Genomic DNA, 25,809 nt, shown 5'->3' with positions numbered 1-25,809 from the left:
TGCATGTGTTTGCTGAACATGTATCTGTATGACTAGTTCAGTGATACTACTCCATAGCATAACCATACTCCTGCATCGCCATGTAACTGACACAGCCATGCCACCAGCAGCTAGGACTTGTTACCTCATATAAGCCAGGTCAGGGTACAGCTGTGTATCCAGGTGAAACGTGCTGCACCAGGGAGATGCTCAATCTAGCCAGGGCATCCTTCTTTTCATGTGAGCGGCAGGTGGATCTGTGCACGTTGACCTTGTGACCAAGGTTAGTGCACTGTAACATGGGTGACTGGCACAGAAGTTCATGGGAACCTCTTTTTTTTAATGATTAAACACACCATGTCACTTGCTGTAAGGAAACGTCTGGATTAAAGTTGGACCATAGAAATTTCCTACCTTTTATTATTATTATTATTTGCTGTAATATTTTTTTTATTACTTATTTCCTAACCTTGTCTCTTGAATGAAGGCACAGAATGCTGTTTAGCAGCTTCTCTTTCAGTTCTTGAGGGCTGTGTATTTCAGGAACTGATACAGAATATAGTGATTGGTAAAGGATCATTAAGGAATGAATGAGGTATGTACTGATTGTTTGCAGTAAACACTAGCATGATATTTCTAAGTTTTTGATGATTAGTGCCACATTTGAGAAAACAACATGGAAAAATATCTAAGCAAAGATCTGAGACTGTCAATTTCAGAGGAGCTAAATGTGAAATCAAAGCTGTTTCTTGGGTCTATGCTTAATGTGTCATTAGTGCACTGCACCTGTGATTGCCTGATTGCCCTTCACTTGTGATTCAGGTGTTTTCATTGCCTTTGGTGCTAATATCAGCAGCAACTGTTTTTATGTTTTAATATCAGATAGGACATCCCTGAGCGTATCCTTGCAGCTTGAAAGTTCTAGAGATAGATGTGGGTCTCACATGTGTGAACCAGCATTCAGCAAAGTGTGTAAATCAGAAGTCTTTCTACTGGTTGCCTGGAGAGGTCCTGTGCATTTATACTGGTGTAACTCTCACCAGAATCCTGAACCTTAAAAACAAATTCTTTGTTTCAGGAGAGAAAATGGATCCACAACAAATGGTATAGTATTGCTTAATGGTTTCCTGACAAATCCCTGTCTCTGCTCTGGAGCTGTGAAAACAAATGCGGGGGCTGCTCTTGTTTCAGCCTCGGGAGGAACCTGACAGGTGCAGTTAGTGAGCTGCTCAGGATGATAAAAGCCATGGGTTCAATATGCTATTACAGCAGGCATCATGTGCAGCTTGGACTCTTAGCTCTGTTAAGGGCTGTCTGTAAAACTGCCATAAAAGGTGAGGTGCTGCACTGTGTGCGTGGTTCTTGCATGGACTGAGCTCCCACGGAAATGCAGAGACAGGAAGGGAAGGCATGAGGTGTGAGCCCCTGAGATGATGACGACACAGAACTTGGGCCAGCCAGATCAGAGGGTGAGGAGAATGGTTCATGTACGAAACTTGGACCTGGGGATTGGGTTTCTGTGTGTTTTCTTCTGTGCAAAGGTTTTATAGTTTGCTAGGGCTCTCAAGACAAGTTCAGCCACGGGTCAGTCACAACCCAAGGTTTCTGCTCTCTTAACACCATATTCCACAGTAATTTCTGCCCCACACACAGTCTTTGCTGTTTGAAGGTTGGGATATTGGATACAGTTTTATTGGTTCACCTAAAAATCCTACAGAACCAAACAGACTCAAACCAACAACCTTAAAAAATCGCTAGCTCTCCTGTTGGCTCCAGCAGAAGGACAGAGCTGACAGGAAGTGCCCAAAGGAACCTCCCATCCCTTCCTTTGCAGCCATTCAAGCCATCCAGCCCAGATTACTGCACCAAGGTCCTTCCTCCCCACTTGCCTGCCCTGCGACCCCCCCCCCCCCCCCCCCCCCCAGGCAGCAGCCTGCAGCTGTGCCTCACCTCTGGGAAGCTTTCTGTTGTCTTGCCTAAAACTTTCTAGCTGTAGTTTAAGCCCTTTGCTTTTTGCCCAATCCTCTCAGGCACAGAGGAAGGCTTTATATGAAAATACTTCATAAATCGATAGAAGGCAAGATGGAGCCACTCTGCTTCCATAGTTACTTATTTATGTTTAGCCAGAAATTTAGAGGATTTATTAGCTTCCTCGGTGTGGTTCGAATAAACCACACAGAAGAGCAATAACTTTCTACAGAGTGCTTTAGGGAAAAGCAGATTCATGCAATATAAAGTGGTGACTTCAGGACACCTGTTAAACCTGGATGTTTTGCCATTGCATACAGCAAAGGCTGGATTTCATTCAATGACTGGCAGCTTTCATCTTCACATCTTTGTCAGCATCCATCACTCATCCATCCTGAGAGCATCTCAGTGTCTCCCAGATGGGTACATGAAACAATTGGGAAGCCTCCAGTAGATCTTGCTGAGCTGTGGACTCTTCACCTCCCTTTGGGGAAAAGATCTCCTTAAAGCAAGGTTGTATCATGCTTGTTTGATTTGTCTGATCTTGACTTACATGTAGAGAAGAAAGAGATGAGAGTATAATTCTCTCACACTGTAAACACAGGTTTGAAGGAAGAGAGAAAGAAACACAGATTCTGGAAGAGGTGGAGACTCATGGAGCACTGACAGCCTCAGCCCCATCCATCCATCACCCCAGGCACAGACCAAAAGTCAGTTCATCACAAAGGTTTATTCATGTCAAACAGTTCTAGCTCCCAGCAGGAATGATGGGACCTGCGCTGAGCAGAGGAGGGTTGAATCATCTGAACTTATCGCACAAAGGTTTTAGAAAGTTCACGTTTCAGAGCCCCAATGCATTTTACAGCTTACTTGAAGGGAAAGGGCTGAAACATCCAATATATCTCCCATAGGCTGACAACCTAGTAAACACTCCTGCAGGATAATGGTGATCCTTAGAACAATGGAAACATTTTAGTTAGAAACTGTAGAAGTTACAAGGCAAAGATTTATGTGCTGTGGGGTAAATAAATATTCAGTTCCCATTAATGTTAATGGGAGTTAAGTGGCTAATTCCCCACACATTATGCTGAAGATTTACTTCTCTGTGCTTTATAGAATAAATGAATTTATAGTCTTCCTGGAGGTTAGACCTGAGAAAAACAAAGAGCTCAGAGTTTACTCCGTTTTTATGAGGTCATCTTTTTTTAAGGGAGGTTTATTCCCTGAACAGAAGGAAAGGTTAGGAGAGCACTGAGTTAGAGCAATCCCCCCCCGCGGGATGCCAGCGAGATTTGTGGCAAGGCATTTCATCCAACTCACAGACAGGGAGGCACAAAAAGATCCACATAAAATGTCTCAATAACAGAAGCCGGAAATTTGTAACAATAATAAAGGGTGACATTTATATAGAGCCTTTCATCCACACATCTACAAGCTGGATTTTGCAGTCAAAGGCACTCACAAAATATTCTTGCTTGTGATTTCACATGAAAAGGGCAAATTCATCAGGTAGACTGGCTTCAGACTTGCCAAAACACAGCCAACACGGGGGTAGCTGTTTAATGCCTCTAGAAGGTAGTTAAGCATGCTTCTGCTTAAAACTAGAGTATTTTCATTAACTTCAACAGATTTTTAGTGGATTATACTTTAAAAAAAAAAAAAAAACCTATGTACTTTAATGAAACTAATACCTTTGCCAGCACTTAGCAGTCATGTCCTGCACCTGTATGCAAAAATCCCACTGAATTTGCTCTTTTTCTCATGCTCCTGTTCTTAAGATGATCCCATAAATTTTCACTGATGGATTAAAAAACATCTAAAATCAGTTTTATCACACATAGAAGTCATAAGAATCCTTTGCACACAATGTGAACAGTATGCCACAGCCTCTGCATTTGGAAAAGACCGAGCATTAGCTCTGAACAATTCTCTTTTTCTGCTAAGGATTCATTTATGCTGAAATTGAGATTAGAGATTATGTATGAGGTAATTACACATTTTTTTTTCACTCTGACTCCAGCTTTAAAGAGAGGGAGAGAAAATTTCATAGCATTGTTTTCAATGGGGCACAGCGATCTGTTACAGATAAGAAATAGTCTCTTTATTCAAATGTTAAGCTTTCCCAGGCAAATAATGTTTTCCCCTGGCTAGTCATTCATTCACCCATAGCTCCACACAAGCAAGTCCTTTGCAAGAGCAAGGTCACTCTCACCATTTCACTGTGACCACATATTGCTTTTGCAGTGTGTATATTGTTTTTCCTTTTTGGCAACAAAACATCCTCTCAAGGCTTTTGACAGTAACTGCATACTCATCTTTCATTAGGACTGATCTCCCTTGGATCACTTCATGTTTATCAGAGCCAGCAGCTGGGGTGATAATGTAGGATCAAGTGGAGTGAGCACCCACACCCCAATTCCTGCAGTACCGTGGAGCCAGCCCTGAGCCACAGCTCTTTTCTGCATTCCTTACTTCTTCCAGCCTTGGTTAAATCCTCTCCAAGCCATGGTTATCTCTGGGCTTAACTGGAAGTTGCAGAGTAAGGAAGCACACATAACAAAGCTGTGCGCAGGGGGCTTTGGTTGGCCTGGCACAAAGAGCACACATCCAGCCCCTGGAGAGTTCAGGGCTGAGGTGCTGGAGAAGGGATGGCATGTGGATGGAGACAGGTGGTAGCAGGAAGCACTGATGGGTAACCTTGGCTGATCACCAAATGTGGGCACAAGCTGTAAATTTACTTTCCCTCCTGGGCTACAAGTGCCCAGAAGAGGATAACAGCTGGAAGGGGACCTCAGCACAGCCATGCAAGGGAACCAACAAAACAAGAGAGGCACTGATGCCTCATGTGCAGCAATGTAAACATAACCCACAGCCAGAACAGTTTGAGTCCATGCTGGACTTCCCACAAGGAGAGCAGATCTGGAAGCATGAAGGCAGCAGAGGGAAAGCAGGACTGGAACGTCATTCTCTTGCATATTTGAAATGTTATTTACTATCTAGTAAACCCATTTTATAGCAAACCTGTAATTTATTTTCAAACTTCTATTGACGCCCACTGTGTATCAGTCATTTTCTGATTATAGAAGCTTTCACAGTGACTTCCAGGCAGTTCTAAGAAGCTGCCAAAGAGCTCAGTCTGGCAAAGGTTTGAGCTTTATTGCTGCTTTTCACAGAAAGGCTGAAAAACAAATAATAGAGAAGAAAAAATATGGGCTTCAAAGACCTATGCTCGTGCATTAGGGCCCAGATCATAAAAAAAAAAAAACACCCAACTTTGTGGCATTATATAGTTCAGGTAACCTGCTCACAACCTTCTGCCAGTGGATCATAAGACTCCATTGCCTCTCTGGGTTTTTTATTACTTCATGAAGAAGAGCAATAAATAAATCTCATGTCATTACTGGAAAGGCATCCACAGGATATAGAACAAATATTAATTGTGTTCAAAGCAATCTGGTCAGGTAGTATGTGAGCATCCTAGAGAGATGATGGACAGGTAGCAAAAGAAAGCTCTCAATTTAAAGGAGATAACTGTCTCAACACACTTGTTTTTGCTGGCTCCACGTGAATAGAATTGTGCCTGCACAGATTACTTTTACATTCTCTTCTCCTCCATGGGGAGAATACCTTGTCTTTTAAGGCCATCCAGTTGTGTTGATAATTTTTATTCTTTACACTAGGCTGTTAGCCAAGGCAAATGTTTGTGTTGTTTTAAAAACTTGAAGTGTATCACTGTGGGAAATTTAAAATATACAGATAACTTCAGAAAGCATTTCTGAAAAAAGAACTGTGATAATATCCCATGCTATTTCACTTTTCTTCTATTAGTTTTACATGGAGCAGTGCTCAGTGCCGTCACAGACTGTTTTCCTGTCCTCCTCCCTTCTCATTCCAAATATATGAAAATACTGATATGACACTAATTGGACTGAACCATCAGCATTTCTGTAGTGACAAAAGTTAGAGAGCAAGAAGCTAAAAAAACCCATTATATTTATCTTTGATGGAATGTTTAAAATATGTAGCTGAAATAAGAAAAGCACTTTTGATGTGCGTGTGTATTAAATATTAGCACTAAACAGGACTCAAAGCGGTAACAGAACTACATGCAAAGTTTAATTGAAAATGACAAAATCAAATAAGACACAGCCCCTGCGTTCACATGGAGAACATTTGTCTCAGCCAAATGCTACCAGCACTGCATACCAGCTCTGCGCTGTGGAGCACGGAGGGATTCAAATCAAAGAGATTAGAAGTTTGGCTGGGGAAGCCTGCCTCAGACTCTAAGTAAAACAAAGTCAGAGAGCTGCAAATATTTGAGGGCTGCAAGGCACTGACTGAGAGAGTGGGGAGAAGGAAGAGGGAGAAGTTGTCCAGGAGCTCTGCAGATCCGCACACCCTTCCTGCAGCACCCAACCCTAAGAGGAGCTGAGGAGGAGCCACACTGTGGGGTCCATGCATCAGGTGGCTGTCACGACCCCCAGATGTCCTCAAGCTAGCAGTGCTTTTGGCATATGCTGCATGGACCCAAATCTATCTACCAGCTTGTTCTCATGAGTCACCATAACCTCAGAGCTGCCTTCCTTTTCCAAGACACACACACACAGGCACAAGTCCCCACAGGTTTGTTGTTTTAGGAGCAGATGACATTAAAGCAGTACTGAGTTGTATAATGTATCTTTAATAAGCATGTGCTTTCTATTTGTCACTGCTTAAACTATACTTTTATACACAAAGCTCGGGAGTCTTGCTGAAATCTGCAAAATATTAACTGCAGAAAAGATGAAGGGAGTTCAAACACTCCCCGGGCTGGGGAGAGCGGCTGGTGGGGCGGCTGGGCTGGGAAGTCATTTTGATGGAACTGAAGGAAATAGTAATCGGGATTGTAGTGAGAAGGCTCTTCCTCTAGTTAATGTGTTTTCTTAAACAAAGAGCAGGAAGTTGTAACAGAAAGCGCCTCTGTGCTCCTCCGAGGTCTTTGGGCAACCAGCTCAGCACAGATGGGAGCAAATGGGAAATACCTCCCTTATGCACACAGCCATGGGCATGCTCCCTGCAGTCCCTCCTTTTCCCACCCCAGGGATTCTTTTCCTCTTCCGTATGCCTCCTTAATGGATGACCTGTCGGTGGAATAAAAAGAGAAATGTCAGTGTTTCCCCTCCTCATTGGGCACCTTCCCCCAGCCCTCAGCTGGCTGCAGGAGCTCTGCAGCAGTAACCAGCACCAGCCAAGGTCACACATGCTGTCTAAGTGCCAGCAACCAGAAACTTTAAATAAAGTGCTGCTGAAGTAACTGTGCAAATATCTTTCTCACAATAATCTGCTTGCTGTCTTTCATGTGTTTGCTAATGAGCTTTACCTCCTGTGGAAATTCAATGGGCTCTAGCTGTACAGTTTTCCAGCATTTGAAAAATCTTAGTTTTGCTGGAAGGGGAGTTGGTGTTTGTTTTTCTGTGGTGAGTTTTGTTTTTATTGCTCTAACTGCAGCTTCAGAAAATGAAATAACTGTCAAAACAAATCAGGAGGAGGAATGCTCAAAACATACATTTTTGGCACCGTGCCGCAACGTTAAGGGTTCGTCATCTCTTTTTTTTTTTTTTTTTTTAATTCTGAACATGGTTAAAATGAACCTCAAGATCGAAAAATTAGAAGATATCGCATTAATTATATTTCAGTATGCAGTGAGCCTGTGAAGTGGGGCCGAGGATATACGGGTTTTTCTGATGTCAGAGCTTGAGGGATTCTCTGCTTTGGTAGTGCTGCTCCAGCACTTCTGAACACATTCCATCCCCACGGCTCACTAATGGTGGAGGACAGAAGAGGAATCCCAGTTTTGAAAACAACTGCATTGATGATATTAATCGTATCACTGGTGCCAGTACCAGCTGCGTTTACCACTGGGAAGGATAACACCAGTTCCCATGGGGATACGTAGGCAAAAAATATAAGCATGAAAAATATTTGAAGGTCCAGATCCCAACAGACGTTCCAACACATTTATGAAAATGCGTACAATGAAAGTAATTTCCCAGCAAGGTCTGCTAATGTGAGTAACAGCAATCACCAATCAAAGAAAAGTTGTACAAAGAGAGGTGTGCTCTGGCTTGTGTGTCACCAGGCAGCGCACGCAAATGGCAGTGAGCAAATTCAGAGTCCAGGGCTGAACAGGTGGCTTCAGAGAAACGTGCATAAAAACTTTTCTAAACAAAAAATAAATAGAAAGCACAGACAGGCGACCACATTTAATATTTTCCATATGCAGCTGCAGAATCACAAAATCCAGAGATTAATAAGGGGGAAATTATTCCATGTCAACACCAGTGAAAGTTTTAGAGCCCAAAATACTCTTGAGTCTGAGTTCAGCCATGAGGATATTCCCTCAGTGAAGAGCCATGATTCTCAGGTAATAAAATAATGGGAAGAATAATGCCTTGCACTTACACAGTCCTGCACGGGAAGTGGCAAATAAGGACAGTGGTTGCATCTGTGTAGAAATAAACCTCAGGCCAGGCTCAAAGCCAGTTCTGCTGTTCTTCTGTTGCTGCAGTGGCCTGAGCCAGCTCTGGGGTGAGCCACCTGGCATATCACAAATGGGAGAACTTGGTGTGCTCTCTACACGTTTCAGCACTCCTATAGCATACATGGGGCCCAGAGCTCTCTCTGCCAAGCTCTGTGCTTCCTTCTGCCCCATCTGCCTGTGGGACGGTGTGCAATTGATGCTAGCCAGACAAGATTAGCAGAGATCTTTTCTAGAGGGTGACAACATCATCTGCATCCCAGGGCAGATGGGATTTCTCTTTGTTTCAGGATGAATTTACTCTGCATGCATCAAAATGAATGCAAGGTTTGGGGAGTTAGGAGACATCCTAACCTTCAAGACTAGCCCAGTACAAACAGCTAAATTCTGTGGTAGCCACAGGCTTCTATCTAGGTTTATAGGGCAGGCCTCTACACCGGACAGGTTCTGTCGTTCAGCAGCACAAAGGGAACAGCTGACATGAGGAGCTGCACATCACTATTCCCAAACACATCATGCTGGCAAAAGGCTCTGCTGGGACACACTGAGAAGAAGGGTTGGTCAGAGGGAGGCTCTACTGGCCACGTCTTTCTTCTGGCTGAGTAGTGACACCCCTAAGGTGGCTCAGTCACCCTACAGGTCAAACAGTGATAATGGCAAAGCAAGGACAGCTGCTTAGTGCTTCCCCTCCTCTCTACACTGTGCTGAGCAAACGTTTGGACTGACAGACAATGTTTGATCTAAGAAGGATCTTTCTTCAGTTTGTGGCATTCTTTCTTTCAAGTTCCATTAATGAGATTTCACATGCCTTTAGATGGTGTTTCATTGTGATTTTTAAATGTTTAATACCATTGTTAATCAGTATATATGCATGGATCTGATATGATTAATTCCTATCTTTGCTCCTGTGGATTTTATTAATTTTAGTTAGAATAAAATTAGATTTTAAAAAGCCATCATTAAATTTCTGAAACAGTCCTCAGAGAGTCACCCTGTGAATGCAACCAGCTTCGAGTCCTTTTATCCCTTTATAAGGAGTGCTGTAAGGTCTGTTGTTTTATTCATGAAATGCCACGTTGTCTAATATCGCAGCACTCCATCACGTAACACATTCAGTTCTGTAGTAGTAAATCCCTTTATGTCTCTACATTGTATTCCAATTTGCGATATTAACGCTGTAAGTAACATATTGTGACAACTGAAACTTTCAGAAGAACATACAAGTTCCATTCCAGACACCCGCTGTCATTTCCAGTAATGGGTATCCAGTCTGAACGTATGTTTCTAGCAGACTATAACAGTATGACTGTTAAAGTACCAGTGGTACTTGTGAAACCACAAATACGCAGGTAATCTTCTGTGAACAGTAAAACATTCCCAAGAACTTTGACTTTTCCTCTTCAGATCTTAATTTCTTGCTATTCTCTAAAAAGGCATAACCATAACAACAATAATCTTAACGATATAATAATAAGCCCATGTCAGAGTAGCTGTTAAATGTCTTCCAGTCATACAATGCTGCATGAGTGGATTTCTGAACAACTGGCAGAACAACTCATTGTGCCAGCACTGTCTGGAAAGACCCAAGAATCTGATGACTAAGCCATATCATCAACAGGCATCTTTGGGTATAGCTCTCAAAGATCTCAGAGGTCCTCACTTCTGGCAGCACACAGCTGCCACCAGGTCCACAGGGCTTCGCTACACCCCTGCCATGAGCCACTTCCATCGATTTCCTTTGGGCGTTGATGTTTCCAGCATTTAATTATCTGTTTAGGTGCGTCAGAGCAGATGGCGGTATGGTATGCAGGGCTCACAGTTCTCAGCTGGCACTGCAGCAACATATGGCACGGTTGCAAGGCCGCAAGGGTGCCCAAGGTAAATGACCTGGGGTTGTGCCCCAGGAATCAAGGTTTACACATTTCTTTTGCATCAGAATGGTGTTCCTAGCAAGCCAGCACTCACACATGAAGAGCAACCACCTCCACAGAACCCAGCTCAGCCCTCAGCTGCGCCATGCTGTACACTCGGCTTCTGTTTCCCTGAAACTGAACAGAAGCTGGGCTGAAAGAGTTTCCAGCATGACTTAGGACTGCCTTGAGGCTGGCACAGCAGAGCCCTGCTGCAACCAGGTGCTGGCCTGGCTGCTGGTTGTGCCAGCGCCCATGTGTGACAGTAGGGATAGGCAGAGCCATCCAGGCCAGCACCGCTCCGCCCTGCCTGTACAGGACAGGACAATCCTCAATGGCTCTGCCTCAGTTTCTTTCTGCTGCCTCAGCAGAGAAAGAAACCTACTAGCTGGACCAAAGTCCAAGGATTTAGCCCATAAATCTCAGAGCTTTGATTAATTCCTTTCCTTTTTCTTCTTTTTTTTTTTTTTTTTTCCCTTTGCAGATGTTAACATTTTCCAAGCAGTTATATGCTATGCTGGGGAAGTGCAAAGAAAATAGAAACCACGTCTGAAATTATACAAAGGATAAAGTAGAACAGCATGCATTAGAGTAGTGCAGCAGCCAAGATTAGATAAGGGGCATATGCCTGGTGCTGGATCTGAGAAATGAGCAGGAATGCAAATGACATTTTTAGCATGTGTTTCTGACATTGCGTCTCTTTGACTCAGAGGGGAAATATGTTGTGCACTAATACTGACATTTTATTCCCCGATCCATCAAGTGAAAACATACTGGAAGAGGCAGGATAATGCCATTTTACCAACTGTACAATTTTCTTCTTGCTAGAAATAGATTATTGTGTCTTCTCCATCAAAACTGATAGCATCCAGTACACACCCACCTACCTCTCACTGCTTCTATCATCTGACATCTCTGTGTAAACAGACAATGATTTGAGAAAAGCGTGTGGCAGAAATAAAATCACTTCGCATTATAGTGGATGCTAAGCTTTGAGGCTGTTCCTTTAGACAGGTACAACACAGAAATACACCAGGCATCTGAAACCTGCTTCTTTTCTTTTTAAAACTTAACAACTCAGGAATACAATGATAATGGTGATGATGGAATGACATATTAGATGTGCTTAAGCTATTTGCTCAGAAAAGTTCATCAGAGGTTTTTCTTCTTGTTGTTTGTTAGCTGGAATGTGTCAGTACAGCTCAGAGAAAGGTGGAGTCCTTACTGAGACCTGGGATTCCGAGCCCCAATTGCATTTGAATAAGCCATTTCAGTGGAAGTGTTATGGACCTGTCAGTCAAACTAAGCACATCAGTAACATCCTGAAAACATGGCAGCTGTGTGAAAAGCTTCATTTCTACTCTTGAAGGGCTCTTTAGGACTGAAGGAGGCACACTGTAGATGCCAGCTCCATCCCTTTGAGTCACCCTGTGGAGGAGCCCGTCCGTCTGTGGGAGTATTCAAGATATATTGTCTATTTTAGGGACTCGTGTTAAAGCTCAGCAGAGTATCCTCCTATGCATACAGACATTTCTTGTTCAAACAACAGCTGAACAACTTGTCAATTTCTGCAATTATTTCTGCATCGTCAGCCTCGGTTGTTTTGAAAATTCAAATGAGATAAACACGTCCAGATAGACATCTATCCCAGCTGTGCAACAACGGAATAACACTCTGTCAACACTGTGGCACCAATCTTAGCCCATTTCGCTCTTTAAATTCTCATTTTCACAGCTGTATTATTCATTCTGCAAGAAAAGAAATGATTGCCATGGCACATGGGGTTCCTTAACCTCACCTTTGTGATAGTCACCTGATGCTGTTTCTGATAGCAAAATCCTTGGACCGGAGCACATGAGCTCCTCTGTCTTCTCAGCAAAGGGAATCACGACACATTTTTATGAGGCTGCATGCTCCCACATACTGAGGGAAATGATGGTGCTGCTCTCGTGTGCATGTGTCTTATAAAAGAAATCCTTCTGTCAAATGAATTCCACAAATTATAGCCTAAGGCATATGAAAGATGCAGATCCCAACTCAGATTTCAGTGCAAACACACTGTGTTCAAAGATCTTGGAACTAAAGATGATTATACCCTACTGCAGTGATCACTGCTTCCTTAAAGATAAATCAAGTTGGTTAGAATCTTTTCACTGAAAAAAATTCCAAAGCAAAAATGGAAGTTGAATCGAATACAGCATTAGGAAAGACATTATTTTTTAATTGTTAAAAAAATGTATCAAACGTGGTTCAGATTCTTGTATTAATTATATTTGCAATTGAAGCAGAATTAACATTTACATTTTGTTACCTTTAGAAATCTCCCAGCAAAAAGTTCAAGTGAAAAAACGTAAGCAAAAAAGGAAGCTTCTAAATTCGTGACAATAGTATTCAATCCTGCTTATCAAAGCAAAAGTTTCAGACACCAGCCTAGCCTTTAAAAGTACAGGCCCAAAATAATGCCACCTCTGTGTCATACCGCATACAATCATTGCTGACACTGACTGGTGGCACACACGCTTAATGCCTCATTCACATGAATGCTATCACAAACAGTGCATGTGTATTATAAATTAGACAGATTAACCTCAAATCCACTTCTTGTAAGCACAAAATTACTGGGATACATTTTGAAGACAATTTCAGGTTTTCATTATTCCTATGGTATTAATCCCTCTCTCTGCTTCTTTCATTATTACCAAATTAAGTTAATCAGCCTATAGACAGAAAAAAAAAACTATCACAAACAGACTCAGCTGGTAAGTAATATAAATAATTTATTTCAATTCTGAGATTAATCAGTGTATGACCTACATTTTTCTAGCTCAATTTTCTTCATGGTTAGAAGATGCACAGAATTTCAATGTCCGTTTCAGAATCCCCTTAAAAATTGAACAGCAGAGATAACATTTTCCAAACCTGCCAGGCCTGTCTCTTCTAATTAATGATGGGGTGCACCAAAACAGATTGCTGTCTATTTTACAAAGTGTTTCTTGAAGTTTGGCTTGTATGACTGCCATTGGCTTCCACAGCTGTTGCCACAAAAACTCCACATCGTCATAAAAATCTAGATATCTGTACAACAGAATAAAGGCAGGAGCTGCAAATAACACACTGAGAAATGAATATGCCTAAACAGGCTTGCCACCACTGCTATGTACCAAAGACTGCTCCTTCAGTCTGAGCTCCATCCAAGAGAAATGGGGATACACGTCCTTGTGCCGTTTAATCCTCAGCTTGGAGCTCAGCAGCGGAATTAGCAACAGTGCCTTTTGAATCTATTTAGCAGAGCTGAGTGCAATGAGTCATTTTGCAGGAGAAGTCAAAAGCTGATCAGCTGAGAACAGCTTTTGATCACATTCCCTTCTGTGAACTTCCCCTGGCCATGTTCCACCTGCACATCTTGGTGTCCCTGCAGGGTAGCTAGTGACCAATGGAAGCTGGTAACATCTACAAGAGCAACGTGCCATTGCAGATTCATTTGCTTGTGAATCTATTTGTACACGAGTTTTGTCTAAAAATGTCCAGCTGCTGAAACTTGGCAAGAGGGCTGTTCCACAACACCAGCAGTAACTCAGCTGTCACTCTGGATACAGAGCTTTTACATAGTGTGACATTTCCACTGATGGATGATGTACCCAACCATGATGTCTGTGTAATAAATGCATATGAGTGAGTAAGCACATATCATTCCCAAACAAAAATAATGCCTAGAGGACAAGAAATCAACAAACACGTTAGGGAAGTGAAAGGTCACCAGGGAGGAGTGTTTTTTTCATTAACCCTTTAAGTACTGATAAGCTTAAAAATGTAGTCACTTAGTGTATAGAGGGCTAAAGGTTTCCCATTGCCTTTTTCCTTTCCACCCATAGCAGCACCTAACACCAGTGTAAACCAGGATTTCTGATACTGCAAAATGTCATATGTCTTCTTCCAAGAATCTCAGAAAACACTGCCCACAGCAGTCAAGATCTGAAAGATTCTTTCCTGTGGGTTTCGGCATCAGTTTCTCTCACTGAGCCATTGTACGCAGCAGGGATGTAGCAGTGTTACACCTCTGTTAGTACACGCACAATTTGATTCAGCTAGTGCCTACTGGCCTTATGGAAATGACCCACAAAAGGCAAGTATATGCTCTACCGGGCAGAACCTTGCTCAGTGCATGCGTAGCACCACTCACGACCCTGGCCTGCCCACTCATTCCTCCAAGTCCCTTAGGGTTTGTTCTACACAGCACAACCACTCATGTGCTAAGCCCTCATTTGGATGTTACTGCTGGGGAACTCTGATGTCCTTTTTAATTGGGTTGCAAGGAAAAGTTTCATGTACAGCCAGTGCCCATGTCTTCAGCTTCAAATGCCCCAGGGCCTCAGAACGGTGAATTCTTTCTTTTTCTTCACAGATGTCTATCTTTGTCACAGTGTTTCTTCCTGTAGATCATGTAAAGAAGCCCGGCTTTCCTAAATTCCCAATCACTGCAGGTCTCCTTTCCTTTCCTTACTGTTTATTCTGCATACCATTTCAAAGGTTGCTGAGGGAATGGCAAGTTCTCTCCTTTCTTTCTGCCTTCCTCTTCCTCATCCTGCTGGGAGAGGCAGAAAGGGAGCAGCAGGACAACAGCAAGGTGAGCACAGAGCTCCTTAAGGCATAGGAGCAGTGCTTTCTGCAGTGTGCTAAGCCCCAGAAAGCTCTCTCCAGCCATCAGGTGGTCCAGGATCCAAAATCCGAGACTCACTGAAAGGGAGAAACAGGCTTTCTCTGTTCTAGTTCAACACCATTTGGTATTTTCTCTTACAGGCTGTTCTCTCCACCTCACTGCACAGAGAAAACACCCCAGAGTATCCTGTTCAGAGCCACTTCCTTACCCCACATCCCAGTGGATGCAGCTTCTGAAAGGAAGCAGAGTCGGCAAGGATGGAGTGCTTTTGGGAATCATTCCCAGCATATGGAGACTGCAGTCTGCAGCAAGCAAGGGCAGCTCCCTCAGCAAGTGGAAAATGGGCTTCACCTCCCTGCGGTCTCCCTGTGGTTTGCTTCCCTTGCGATATTATTTTTGAATAGCAGGCAGGAGCTTGGTGTCTCTTGCTCTGTTTAGTACATCCAATAACCAAACCTGGCCCACTTCTGGGTGGTCCTCATGAAATACCAGAAAACCACACAAAGGCCATGTGATTTAATAGTCCTAAGAAACTGAGAAATTGCTTTGACAGACACCTCAAAATCAGTTTTTCAAGAAATGTGATGTTTCAACCAATGTGTCCATTCCATTTGTGTTTTTTTCCCTATTTCTTTTTCTGTGCCCTTTGTTCTTCATTCTGATAAACCAGCCTGGAAAATGTAGATCACTGATGCGTTGATGCTTGACTTGGTCTTAGGCTGGGGAAAGCTACACAAAATGCCTTCCAGGTTAAAGAATTCAGTTCCCAGTCACTAGGCAGACTGGATCACTTCAGGATCAAGAGGAAGGAGGGATACAAAGAGCCAGCCATGAAAGCACAGACATAAGCATGATTTCCTTTCTGTTTCCTGTGTACTTTGTGGCTAGAGCTAGCACTGATTCCACTGCCTGCATGTTCCTGGGCAGCTCACGCGCCCTCTCTGCCAGCAGACTGCCCTGGCATCAACAGCTGCAATCCCAACTCAGAGTCCAGCCCTTAATTCCCTGGCCATGCTCACTGCTCTTCTGTCCCAGTTCCCACATCTTCCTGTCCTCCAGATCTGCTTTTCAGATGTATCATCCATAGAAGCTGAGCTGGTGGGGTGAGCAAGGCTAAAGAGAGGGAAATAACCCAAGTTCTTCTGGACCAAGCAGGACATGGAACCAGGAGCAGAGGCTGCTTGCAAATCAACTCTGCTGCTCTGCTCCTCAGTCCCTGGCAGAACCAGGGCACCAGCCAGCTCATTCCCTAACCACGCTGAAGTCAGAAGGAAAATAATAATTTTATCTCAATCCCCAGCAAGTCCTTGCCAGCCATTAATGATGTGAACTTAACTAACATTTTTCCATTCAAAACTTTTTACAGTTGTATTGCAGATATACACAGTAATTTCTGGAGAGGATAGGAACCCCAGTCGCTTCAGAAGGAACGAACAGGCTGGCCAGAGACACTGTAGTAAATTCCTGTTCTGCTAGCAATCAAATTAATAACCATTTGGAGTATAAAAGCTCTTCTTTCCTAAGGGTCTGATCCAAATCATGTTACATCACATGGACTCTTCATTGTTCCAGTTGCTTGTACCTAATTGTGCATCTCTGCTCTTATTTGTCACTGCTCTGATGTAATTAATTGCTGTCAGATTAAAAATACTGGTTTGATTCAAGCTGACATTAATATTAATCATTCTTGTCTCTTTTCATAAACACAGGCCCTAACTCAAGTATCCCAATTTCGCACAGCAAACGCAGCCAAAAACACGATAAAGGAGAATTTCATGATCAGAAGTTGGCTGGTACTGGAACAAAGCATGGCAACACAACCAAAGCAGAACAGTGTGATTGATTTTCCCCCTCCTTCACTTCCAACCGCTGCAATTCATGTGAAATCTGTCTTGAGACAATGGGATCCCATGAAGGGACACGAAGGAGGCAGCGCTGAAGGGGATAGGGATCCTTCTTTTCCTCCTGGCATGGATACGCACGTGGATATTGCACCCCCTGGATGCCATGCCATTTCCTTATGATACGGTAACCTACTTGCTAAGCTGCGCTTGCAAAGGTGCTCGGGTTTAAACAAGTACACCCTGACCCTCCTGAAGCCTCCATCCCACTGTGACCTGGCAGGTCGCAATCCTGCTGGCTTTCCTTTGCTATGTTACTTTCTCACAGAACTGCCTCTGCTCTCCTAGAAAATAAATAACATGAAAAAGACTGCTCTCTTTGTATTCAGCTAATGAGGGAAATGGACCAGGTGGGGACTCAGGAGATCCGAATTCTGTTCCCCACACTGCCACAGGCTTCCTGTGTGACTGTAGCTTCCCACACAGCCTTTCAACATTCACCCAAACAGAATGGAGAAAAGAGAGCAAGCATGATTTCAAACAGCGAGCCCATGGTGCCAGAACACCGGTCATCAAAGGAGCTGGACCCCAGCTGCTGGATGAGAGCATCAGTGACACCAACACGCTGCTGCCTGCATGTGGCTACGTGCAGTCGGGGTGACGCCATCCCTACTTCCTTCCAGCTGGAAAACTCCACTGCAGTATTCCTTCAATGGTTTTGTGTCTGTTCCCTCACACTGCACAGGACAGAGCCTGTCAGGGCGCGGGGAAGCCAAGGACAAGCAGCGACTGAGGGGGCATCACCATGAAGACAGAGAGAGGTTTGTGTAGCTGCAAAGGCAAAAGGTCAGATCCTTTATTTAAAAAGTCTGTAAACAATTTAAGTAGGCCATGAACACGGGAGGTATGAGCGCAGCCATTAATATTTAGGGGAGTGGAGGAAGGAAGACAGAGAGATGAAAGCTGAACACCTTTTTGAACCTCAGCCAAAGCTTTATCAACCATATAACTAGGAGAACATATCCTGCTCAGCGAGGCACGTATTCACCCTGTTTCGTTACATTCTGTTCTGTCCTCGGTCATGATGGATCCTGCTGAGACTCGTGTTTAACAGCTCCTTCCTGGAGTGGCTCGAGCAACAACAAGAAAAAAAATATTGTGAAAGTCACACCCCATTGAAACTGCATCCTAAAGGGACCTGGTGAGTGCAGTAATTACCAGAATGCCTCTGAACACCAGGGCCACGCTTGGCTCAGAGAGGGCTGTACATATTAAAATGCAAAAGGACTCTAAGCAGACACAAGAAAAGTGGAAATTAGGGACCAAAGTGTAGGCACAAGAGCGATTCATCATTCCTGATAAGGAGCCATTAGGCTGCATTTCAGTGAGAGCAGAACCCAGGGAAACCTGCCTTTCTAAGCTTACAAACACGGTGTAATCCCCAACTGCTTCAGATAATGGAAAACCGCATTAACTTGGTAACGCTTCCCTCCTGGCTCTCCTATGCTGACCCTATTCCAAGCCTCTCTGCTACTTTGTTCACATCCTCTGGGTCTTCAGATCCTGACTCTCATCCTCTGGGGCCAACGCAGAATGCCTCCATACACAAGATCAGAATCCAGCCCCTTGTTACTTCAGCCAGAACAAGATTTCTGGCTTGTTTTAGCCATTTGGATGGCCTTGACATGCTTTGACTTGCCTGCACCAAAAATGTAAACAGCAGTGCTGAGTACAACAATTAACATTGTGTCTCTGCAGATGTTTGTTTCCCTTGAAGGAACTTGGAATTTGAGGGGCGAAAAGCAGGGTAGGCAGCGAAGTGAGGCTAATGCAGTCTGGGGCAAACTTCCCAAGTGCAGTTTTATAAACAGCTCAAGCTGCTCCCCTTCCTATCAGTGATGTCACTCCTAACCCTACAGTGGACTGCGGCATTGCCATCCATCATCTGCCAGCTGCTATTCCTTCTCTGCTGTGTAGCAGGAGATGGTGCGTGACGGCGGCTGGAGTCTTGAAGTACTTCAGCTTCATGAGAAGGGAAGCCAATAAGCTTCAGATTTCCTGGATTTTTCATACAAGTTATCTCACCCAAGTCTCCACATAATGCCATCCAACAGTTGTAGGTTATAATTTCCAAACAGTAAGATAACCTTCATCATCAAGTAAAGGGGAAAATGCCATTAGCAGATAGAGAGGTGATTTAACTCAATCTAGCCATTTGCTCACAAGTTTGAATTTATGTCATCAGCTGTGATGAAATGAGTGTTTTCTTCGATAGATATGGACAACTAACACAGTGCAGAACTCAGCAATCTTCAAAGGACTTTGAGTTCTAAATTCTCTGGCTAAAGTCAAACATCTGTCTTTCTTATCACTTGCACTCAAAGGATGTGTTTTTGCAGTACTACACAGGGTTCATTTGCCAACAGAAGAGGCCAAAAGGTGAGGTCCGAGAGTTGAGTGCTGCTTCACTTACACAACAGTGACCCATCTGCTGCCCTGGAGTTCCACTGGGTTTCCAGTGAAGGACATGACAGTGGGCCATCACACCCTGCTAGCACATTTCTTGTATCGCTATTGCAAGCACTCGGTAGATCCGGCACTTTCCAGCTGAGACATTTCAGAGAGCTCCAAGCTGAGGAAATCAAACAGCTTGCAAAGAGGCCACTGAACAATGAGTAGCAATAGGATACTTACTCTGAATGTCCTGTCTAAAAATGTGTTAAGTTAGAGTAATACCAAATGCAGAGTTATTCTGGGTCTGAACCTATTTTCTCTGCAAATTACACACCTTTGGAACAGGAGAGCGGTAGGCTTTGGGAACAAGATATGTTCTGTAACAGGTCATCTGCCTTTTCTCATTCTCTTCTCAAATGACAGCACCTTGGGTGCTCTTGTATTCTCCTTTAAACTGTTTCTGGGCCAACTCTGTGTGATTCCTTTAGAGTGCTGCTCTCATCTCTCAACAGGCCATGAAAATCAAAGAAAATTGCAATTGCTTTGGAAGCAGATGCCTTGTGAAAAATCCTCTGCCTGTTTAGCAGCATGGCAGATTCGTTCCTCTAGAAGTCAAAAGGTTTTAACTTAGTGGGGTCACACAGTCTGAAACTGGCTAATTGAATACTCACCTAAGGGTCTCTGCATAAGTCTGATGTGATTCTACAGAACAGAGAAGTACCTCCAGGCAGAATATGAGGGTGTCTCTCATTATTTGAAGATAGTGGTTTCATTGCCCTGTACTGTTAAGATTATGTACAGCAAATATTTCTGCATCAGTTTTTCTTTCCTGCAGCCTCCCCTGGGGCTCACAGCAAATCCACAAGAAGAATGATCATGGACACCAAGCTGTTTCAGGCACTGGAAAGGCTGAAGGTGACTGACTGATCTGTGCAATGTACAGCTACAAATCCTGAGCTAGTGATGTGCCACTTTTCTACAAAGATAAACAAAACATGCTTCTACTCTGTGTAATTTTCCACAATGCCCTGAACTCTGCAGGTGACAGCCTGGTCAACAGAATAGAGCCAACTCTGTGTACACACACTGATGAGAATTTAATACACAGTTGTGACAGATGAGGATATTTTTCAAAGCTATCATTTGTGTACTGGAGCATTTTAAATGTTTCTTACCTGAGGCAACCTGACGATAATTACTCCTATTCTTCGCAGCTGCAAACACCTTCAAAATGAAGGCAAAGTTCCAGCTGAGCCTGATGTACAAACACCAGCTCCACCTCTAAGGAATGCAAAGTATTCAATGAACCTACTCATGCAACTTGTTGAACAAAGATGAGTTATTTGCCATGTACACAGCTTTGGACAACTGTGTCACTTTTTTTTCTGTTCCTGGGCAAAGACCCACCTAAGCCAGTAAGCTTCACTAGGTTAGCACAGTTAGGTCATTACCAGTGTCTGGGAAGCCTGGACATTAAAGACAGCAACACAGTTTGTGTCACAAGCAGCCAGCTTTGCCTTGGTGGCTCACGTGACTTGAGAGCTGGCTTAAAATGCATGGATCAGCTGAGAACACCCAAGCAAGGCTGGCTAGAAGGATTCGACCCAGAAGAAGCTGAAGAAAAGCACTTCTAGCACAGCATGTTTAGCCATCACTAACACTTACCAAGTGCATGATTTGAAAGAAAATTAAAAGTAGCTTTAATTCCAGCCCCTGCACTCCCTGTCTTCAAAGAGCTTCCAAAGGCAGCTTGAATTCTTTACCCTTTTGTTAGCATGCTCTGAGTGACATCAGACACCATTTTTGGCACTGTCTGTTATCATCACATCCCGTAACAGCAGCCCACAGCCAGCCGCACGTTGGAGGCAGCAGTGGAAGGCAGCTGCAGCACGATCTGCCACACACCAGGGGAGTCTGCACAGCCCCAGTCGCAGCTCCACTGCACAGCGGATGTCAGCCCTACACTCTAACTACAGACTTGCTGAAACATTATCATACATGAAGGACTAATTAGGTGTGCTGGGCCATTAGCCATCTCTGAACATTGACTGATGAAAAACATAATTAATGGCAGCTTTCATAAACACAATCCAGAATGTAGAATTAAATTAAAAGGAAAACAGCTGTTGCTAATGGAAATAAGGACCGTTTCTTGATTAAAATATCTGCCTGTCTTTCTGTGGGAGTCTTTCCAGAACGGTGGGATGGAAGAGTGTAAGGAGATCTGGGAGCAGAGAATCTGCAAAGCTTCCTGCTGAACAAAACACAGCTTCTATAGCTAATGAGTCACAATGTTTTCTTTTTGGAGTTTTGTGTATGAAAAGGAGGTATACAATTGCCTTGTTCATCTCACTGCCAGTCTGAATAGCATTACAAACCTTGGAGATCAACCCTGACATAAAAGAATCCAGTTCAGCTTTAACATGGGGTTGTATTTCGTATTACATGAACCCACAGATCTAGGAGGGTCTCGATTTCAAAAGGCACTCGCTAGGGCCCTAAGTACCAGTACTGAGCTCTGAGTCCAGAACGCAGCACCTGCACAAATCTCACTTAGGCGCATGTATTGATTCTGACACCAAGCTGCAGTAATGGATACACAGCTGAGAGCATCTATCAGAGGAGATTTTCACCCTGAGAGAGCCACTGCAGACTCAGTAGAGGTTTCCTGACATAAATGAAAGGGGCTGAAGGATGTAAAAATGTCAGATTCAAGATTTTTCAAGTCATGAGACTGTTCCTTCATGCTGGGATGACTCTGATTCTCCCTGACAATCAGTACGGCAGGAGGAACCTACAGTGCAGAAGAGAACACCCAGATTTTAATATTTCTTAAGAACAGCAAGTCCTGTGCCTGTGTGATTTGCTCTGTTCAGTATTTGACTCCTAACCATGGGTGATCTGTGAGATATGCGAGAAGATTTCAGCCATTTCATTTCATAAAAGCTTGCTTTCCCCTTGTTCATCTATTTCCCTCCCTGGTGACCCCCCCCAGCTCCTCGCTGGTGGGACAGTACAAGAAGCTGAAATACTGAAACGTCCTTGGCTCTGTGCAGTACTGCTCAGCAACAGCTAAAACATGGGTGTGTTATCAGTGCTGCTTTTCTCCTAAAGCCAAAACATAGCATCATACCCAACGCTATGAAGAAAGTCATAGCCTGCTGACAAGGAAATGCATGCTCCATGCCACCTGTGCCTTGAGGAAAGAAGGTGTATGAAAGGCTGCGTTCGGGCTGTGTTATCAGATCCAAAGTGGAAACTAAGGAGAGAGGAAGGTCTGAAAGATGAGCCAGCCAGAAATGCCTTTTGCTTTCACTTTTGATCCACACGGCACTTTGATGTGGTATTTCAGTCCTTCAGATAAGGTAACTTCTCCAAGTCTGCAGCTCACGGTGAGGCGATGGATTTAAATGAGGTGCACAGCTCTCACTGCAGCACTGCCAGCCAGCAGCAGAGCTCAGCCCCGGCTCCCTTCTGTCCCCAGGTTTTTCTCTGTCTGCGGAGTCTGGAAGGAAATTCCATCAAACAAATACAAAAGCACTTGATGTACATTTAATGGCATTTCAGGGAAAGGAAGCATGAAACCACACAAGTTATCCATCTCCATAAAACAGTTATATCAGTGGCCCAGAGTACAATTCCATAGCCTGAGGAGGTCTGACCTTCCTTGGGAGATATAAATGCATGAGCTTATGTGCAGAACGGGTGCTGTTTAAGAGCCTAGGTAGATAGAGAGCATTTGGGAAAGATCAGCATGAAATATTTATTTTTAATGGTGTGCACGCTGTTGCTCCTTTGAGGAAGGATAATATGTGCACTGAATGCTGCAGCACATTCTTCAGGTGATCTGGAGGCCTTGATCTGCTGCTGAGGTGCAGGTTCGAGACATTATGCCTATCACGGACTCGACCAAAGCCTTTCCTTATTTCCTCTTGGGATTGTCTCACCTCCTTGTGCCATGGTTTACCCACCTGCAAAATGGAAACTTAGTTCATGTCAGTGGGCATCACCTAGCCCATGAGCAGGGTTGGAGCCCTGGCTTTAAGCTCTCTCATGTTTGCCTCTCTCTACAGTCCACAGTAGCGCAGGGTTTATTGTTCTCCCATAAGATTATCTCTACCTCTTCCTACACTCTTTTTAGCCATTTACACCCAGACTAACGTTGTCAGTGTGGCAACATGGAGAAGTTCAGGAAAAGCTTCATTCTATCGAATCACAGCCTTCCCAAAGGGCTCCGTTCGACATGTGCTGATTGGGAAGCAACACGGAAACAAAGCCTTTCTCTCAGGGACTCGGGTGAATGGGCCCTGCAGAGTGGGAAAGGTGGTGGCACCAGGGCTGATCCCTGCTCCTCCCCTGGGAGCTGCTGTCACAGCTTGGCAGCTATTGCAGAAATCACAACTCACAGGCATGCGGCGTTGTTCATCACACTAAATTAAATCACCAGCACGAGGCAATACGGCCTGCTGGGAATTACAGAGGTCAAGGAACCAGCAGACATTTGCACCTCCCTCCCTTTCTGCTATGAACACAGAGGCTCACACCTTCTCCGCCCCAGAGAGATTTGGCAGTTTGTCCGTCCGCATCCTAGACAGCTCACTCGAGGTCATGCAGAAGACATGTGCCGGAACAGATCATCAGCAGCTGCTGAGTTTGGCCAGGCGGACACTTGCCATGACACCAACCATCCCTTCTGGGAAGGGGATGTCCCTGAGCGTGAGCCCCAGACCCCTCAGTGCCCCTGAGGGCAGGCACCCATCAGGGCACCATGCGAGCAGCTGGCACCTGCCTTACAAGAGCACAGTTCTGTAGCTGCCTTTGTAAAGCACCAATGGAAAATCTGTCAGAAAGAATAGAGAGAAAGATATTAGTCTAAACAAGCACTACTTCAAGTGCCCGTGAAGGAAACCCTGGAAAGGGAGCAGAGCTGGATCTATTCTTACTTGCTGTCTCATGTGCAGGCTTTAATTGCGCATTGTTCATTAATCCTCTCTTGGATTGCTCTTCAGAGCAAGCAGATCTGTTTCAAGGCACTTCTGTTACATAAACAAGCAGAAAGCCTTCTAGATGCATATGTGTACACACCCACTCAATGGAATATTGTAGATTTGTCTGAAAATCTTATTTTGCTCTTCAAGTCCTGTGCTAGGACAGACATAAATTGGTATTCGTTGTATGCTTCTGTTGGGCTTTTTTTTTTGAAATTGTTTTTATAAAATCTGTGTGGGAACCCAAATTTCCTGGTTCCTGGTAAGTTAGGAATAGAGACACTCTTGTTCGTGGCACTGGAGAGGGAAGGATGCTTGTATGACTGTTCTAAGACGCATAAGGCACCACACCAAGGTGTGGGTCATCACACAGTCCACAGAAGGGACATTACTCCATCCACTCAGCAGTCATTTCTCTGCTCTGCTATCCTACATGCTTCCTCAACTGTTGGGCCATGTGAAGGTTGGATATGTAATAATGGGTGTAAAATTGTTAGTGCTCACTGCACTGATATGATTTCACAGTTTCTCTATAGGCAGCATCATTCTGGCACTGGGGCTACAAAGTCAGGAAGAAACCATGAGCAGAGCTGCAGGAGAAGGCAAACCCTCATTGCCCTGGGTGTTGGCTTTGATAACACAGCTGTTGTCTGAATTAATTAGAGAGAAGTCATCTGGAGGCAGAAATGAAGCAAAGGCAGGCAGGTCAGTAACGAAGGGTTCACAGCTCCTGGGCCACATGTTTAGAAGAACCACACGCCAGCTCTGTCCCTGGTTCAACAGGAAAGCAGGCAGGCAATGGTGCTGGGGGAGGAGGAAGGGACACAGGGCAGTCCCTGCTGCAGGGAGGCATTTCAAGCCAGGTCTGGAGCCAGACTGACTACTGGCCAAAGTTGTCACTGATACAGCATTGCCAAAAGCAGCTCAGCATTCTTCACCTCCCTTGAGCTTCACCAGGGGCCGAGCTGGCCGTGCTGTGCTCAGCCCAGCTCTCCAGCTGTGACAGGGCCTGATGGCAGCAGACAGAACGGCCTGGAGGGCATTTGCCAACCTGACACATTTGAGTTCACGAACTGCAGATGGTTCTGGCCTGCGTGCTACATTTTCCCATTTCCCCAAACCCAAGCAAAGCAAGTCAAGCGTGCCTCACCACAGAGCCTGGGAGACCGCGGGCAGGAAGGGATCAAATTTTCCAGCTTTGCTTCAAGCGTGTCACCACATCAGCAGACAACTCCTGTGCCTAATGCCAGTGTATTGGGTGTCACCTCATATTTCACGTGATACAACGCAGCTCAGTGATGTCAGTCCCCTCTCCTGCCGGCTGACCAGTATTTATGGAGATAGTAGTTACCAGGAAGTCAGGATTTGGGGCACACAAGGGCTGGTGGTGGCACAGAGCCCTCACTACTGGTGGGTGGGATTCCTTTACATCCTCCTGAACCCCTGCCAGGCCACTCAGCACATCTCCAGCCACAAGAAGTTTGCAGCTGTTTTG

At 44.4% G+C, this 25,809-nt stretch overlaps 1 long non-coding RNA gene across 1 annotated transcript in view; it reads left to right on the top strand.

The window, feature by feature from the left end:
• The window catches only part of LOC121107350, a 65,058-nt gene extending 40,556 nt beyond the window's left edge, over positions 1–24,502 (top strand). Inside the window, exon 2 of the long non-coding RNA XR_005841308.2 lies at positions 15,172–24,502. This is a non-coding gene — a long non-coding RNA (uncharacterized LOC121107350). The remainder of the gene's footprint in view (positions 1–15,171) is intronic.
• The last annotated feature ends 1,307 nt before the right edge of the window (positions 24,503–25,809 follow it).

This window comes from Gallus gallus, chromosome 20 (assembly GCF_016699485.2).
Source record: "Gallus gallus isolate bGalGal1 chromosome 20, bGalGal1.mat.broiler.GRCg7b, whole genome shotgun sequence".
Classification (NCBI taxonomy): Eukaryota; Metazoa; Chordata; class Aves; order Galliformes; family Phasianidae; genus Gallus; species Gallus gallus.
Note: the sequence above shows the minus strand (reverse complement) of the source record. Positions and strands in the feature narration are given on the sequence as shown.